Source organism: Aotus nancymaae, unplaced genomic scaffold (genome assembly GCF_030222135.1).
Source record: "Aotus nancymaae isolate 86718 unplaced genomic scaffold, 86718_ANA_hifiasm-v0.15.2.pri h1tg000057l, whole genome shotgun sequence".
Taxonomy (NCBI): domain Eukaryota; kingdom Metazoa; phylum Chordata; class Mammalia; order Primates; family Aotidae; genus Aotus; species Aotus nancymaae.
Genome location: NW_026988471.1, coordinates 15,220,091 through 15,224,758, shown reverse-complemented (window position 1 = coordinate 15,224,758; position 4,668 = coordinate 15,220,091).

The window sequence follows — 4,668 nt, the reverse complement described above, 5'->3', positions numbered from 1 at the left end:
TCGGAATTTCTATCACCTTGCTTGCTCTGACCTCAAATAACTCCCAGCTGCAAATCTTTGAGAATTGCTCTACGCTTTAGGCATATTCATGGTGTCTCTTGGCCTATAGCTGGCCATGGGTTCAATGTCACATAGGAAGATCTGAAAGATACATATCCAGGCTATCAGCCCTCACTAGTTTTCATCTCAAAGGTCCTATGTCCACTCAAATTAGAACATGGCAAAGTAGAAAGGACACCACTGGTCATGGAATTCTGACCCCGTTTTTCCATTTCTAGCTCTGTGAATTTGGGGCAAGCTACGAAACGTCTCTGAGTCTCCTTGGCCTCACCTGGGGGATACTAACACCCGTGGCTTAATGGAGGATCGTGTGACATGGGATATTAAATAGCCAACTCAGTGGTGAGTTTATATAAATCTAGACACTCAATAAAATCATTCTCTTTCAATGTTTCTCTTTAAAAATATATGAATTAGCGGTAATAGAATAATGCAGCGGGCAGTTTGTGTTTTTTTTTTTTTTTTTTTGGCCATTGAAAGACACGGCTCTTAAAAGTAACTATTTAATTAACATCTTGCTTTTGTTCATATTACTGTAAAAAGTCTGTGTTAGCCATTCTCTGCAAAGTTAATCGTTCAGAACAAACGTGTGTCATTTGAAATTTTACGTGGAAAACAATCCTCTAAAAGGCCAACCTTTAAAATGTTTCAGAGCAAACTTCAAATTAGTGAGCCACACGTACTCTCTGTCCACTCTGGGTTTCTAATCACTAAGATTATTCTTGTTCCAAACTTTGTGAACACAAAAGCAGTGTGGACAGCATGGTGCAGTGAGGAAAGAGCCAACGGCCTGAGATGAAATCTTGAATGGGCCCTTCTGGTTGCACATTAAATAAAATAATATTCGGCCAGGCACAGTGGCTCACACCTGTAATCCCAACACTTTGAGAGGCCGAGGTGGGCAGATCACCTGAGGTCAAGAGTTTGAGACCAGCCTGACCAACATGGAGAAACCCGGTCTCTACTAAAAATACAAAATTAGCTGGGCTTGGTGGCGCGTGCCTGTAATCCCAGCTACTCAGGAAGCTGAGGCAGGAGACTCGCTTGAACACAGGAGGTGGAGGTTGCAGTGAGCCGAGATCGTGCCATTGCACTCCAGCCTGGGCAACAAGAGTGAAACTCCGTCTCAAAATAATAATAATAGTAATAATAATAATAATAATAATAACATCCAAGAATGGTATCTGGTATCAGGCAGTGCTTTCTCCCTAAATCTGTGTATGAAATTACCTCATACTCCAAAGACCCTGGGAAACTCACCTGAAATAGTGTGATCACTGGAAAAATTATGCAGAGTCAGAATTTTGGCAATTCTTACGAATAATGGTAGGGATGAGTTGATCCCTCACTTGGGCCAAGCCCTGTGCAAAGTGCTTTAGCTGGATCCTTCCATGTCTTTAAGCTTCAGCCTATGAGTCCTTGAGCAAATTCCACAATAAGCCCAGAGCAAAACCAGAATTCAGTACAGGAAAATCTGACTCTAAAACCCAGACTCTTAACTGCGGCGTGTTTCTGCCTCTCCCATTAGGCACGTGCCATGTGGAGGCCCCCTGACCCAGGAGTGATGCTGGAACCTCACATGCTGGGTCCAGTTCCTGGTTCCACAGCTTGCTATCTCTGTCAGCTTGCAATTCGATCTGAGTACTGTTTCCTTATATGTAAAATGAGGATGATACTACAAGGTTGGGGGGTTTTATATGACAATGCAATAAAATAAAGTGTGCAAAGCACCTAGCCACACAGTAGGCACACAGTGAATAGGAACCATTGGAACAAAGAACTAGCATGCCCAAGGGAAGTAAATTACTTCTTCACCCCGGGAGCTGACAATGGTCTAAGTTCTCATTGGAGTAGTTAAGTGGGTAATTGCTTTAGCAAACGGGGAACCGATTATAAAAGTGGAAGTCCTGGGAAAAGCAGGCTTTGTACGTTCCTGCCTGGCTTGGTGACATCAGTTGTCTCTGGGCCTCCAGTTTCTAACCTGCTGGGTTCTCTATGGAGGTTCTGAGGCATTTAAGAGAAAGGCCATACATTTTTTTAAACTGCTCTTTGTGAACTGCAACTTATGCAACAACTCAGTCCCTGAAAATCTTTGTGCTGATATTCCCTGAGGTCACCTGTTTTGCCAGGATGCCTGCTCTTAAAAATAAGTCTCACAAAATGATGTTTATGCTTTCAGCCGTATTTTCACTTCCTGGGCTCTTTAATTACTCCAAGTGGCGCCTGAATCTACTCAGAAGGATGCCGTAGGCCAGGAGACACACCAGAATGCTCCCACCCTACAAGCCGCTCTCCCTCTCTTGGGCTTCCACCCTCCAATGTAACTTTCAGACAATCAGCTCCAGTGATCTCTCCAGCCAATCAAATGCCATAAGCCCATGGCTTAACTGGTTCTCCATTGTCTATAGGGTCTCTAGTATAGGGTCCAGCTCTCTCTATAATCTGGCCCTACCCATGACCTCTCACATTGATATGGCACCTAACCCCTCTGGACCTCTTATAATGAACTTCTGTAGTTTCTGAAAGGTTTCGTGTCTTCTGCCTGTGTGCTTTGGCCCACAGTCTTCTCTTTGCCTGGACACTCTCCCCTCCCCATTTGCTTCTTGCTAAGTTCAACCAATTAATGCCTTGATGCTCAGCTCAGTACCACCCTGAGGCAGATTAGAGCTTCCTCCTTGGTGATCCCACAGTGCCTTGTGGCCCATTTTTTATAGCTCTAATGGCACTAACTGTGAATTAATTCTGCCTCCTTGAAGAGACTACAAGACCCTCAAGGTTAGGAATCCTGTGTCATATCATAAATGTAGTGTCTAGTGCAGAGAAGGTGCCCAATAAATACTTGAGGAGGGAAGGGAAGGGAAAGGGAAGAACTTCAGCTCTGACGTCTTTGGCTTGAGCAGCCCCTCCTGGCTCCTCCTGGCATCAGGTGTTCGGAGTATGGGTCTCCCAGACTCTCCTGGCACACATGCAGGTTAGACTTTTTAACTTGACCAGCACAGTCTGGATTCTACTATTTTACCTATGGCCATACAGCTTCCTGCCTTTTGAAACGAAGTCATGACTAGAACATTCAGCATCCAAATTCCTGGCAACCTGCCCATGCCAAGCACAGTCACCAACTCAGAAGGGAACATACAGACTCCTGGCCATCAATGGTAAGGGTCGTAAGTCTGCCACACCTGTAATCCCATGGGCAGCTGGCATTGTCCTCTGAATCCATGGGCTTTCAAATATTCAGGCACCCCAGAAACTTCTTGCTGGTTAGTCCTCAATGGGCCTTCCCTAAGGATTTACCCTTGCTCTTGTTGCTTTTATTCAGAGCTATCTCTACTTTTTCCCACTCTGTTTCCTGGTGTTCATATCCATTTATCCCCCAAGAATGGCTATAGAACAGGCCATCTCACCAACTCCATGTTTTCCAATGTCTCCAAAAGACCCATGGAATCCTTGTTTTCTGGGAGAATATTAAAGGTTGCCTGGTATTAAAAAAAAAAAAAAAAAAAAAAAAAAAAAAAAAAAACCATTGCCTTAGTTGTCAATAGTACCTGGGCTTGCTTTCAAACTCCCACAAGTACTGAGCAAGTAACTTGATTGCTCTGAGTCAATTTCCTTGTGTATAACACGGGAGGGCAGGAGCTTTAAGGGTGCTTCCCTCATAGAACTGCTCTAATGATTTGGTGTCATGTGAGCAGGGCTTCTCACACATGGTAAATACTCAACCAACTGTAGCTAAAACAAAAATAATTATTTAAAATTGTAACCTTAAATAATTTAAAATATTAATTAAATATTTAAGTCCCACTGGACAAACCATAACTAACAAGAATAACCCATGTGAAGAAGTTACAAAGATTCAAGAACTCTGACAGTCTGTTTGTAATCACTAGTTTCAAATTTGTCACTGTTTCCTTAGAAGGTTTCGAATGCTCTCTTAGCTTGCTATGGCCCTCCTAGATCTTCATCCTCATTTCTCATCAAACCATCTATCCTTAGTGCCTTATACTTTAATAGGGTTGAAGAACCCCTCAAGCCATAGAACTTCCTCTTTCTTGCATATAGTTCTTAACATAGCACTGAATACATATTTATGCACATATACACCATTGAATCAGCTTTTATGTAATGGATATTCGATTTTGCAATAATATTCAAGTCTCTAGTAAATCATAGTGGACCAGAGGTTAAAAGCAACATGATGTTACAGAAAGGGCAAAAGTAAAATGGGGAAGGGAGTAGTATTGTAAGGATATTGAGAAAACCAAAGTATTTTTTCTATTGTTTCACTCAACAGTTAATACAGAATATTTCTCCTCCAGACACCAAGTGTGTGGAGATTTCTCCCCACCATCAACCAATCAATCAATGTGCAGCAGACACCAGGCAAGTGTCTAATTCAGTTCAATCCTGACATTGTTTACCTGGAGAAAGCATCAGGTCTCACAGGTTGAGGGCACAGTCTCACAAGACTACCCCCTACTTCCAACGCCAATTGTAAGACTCAGCCTGCGACCTGTGCTTCTGACTGACTGGCTATAATTGAGGCTCCCACCTCTTCTCTGCTTCAATTAATTTGCTAGAGCAGCTCACAGAATGCAGGGAAACACTTAC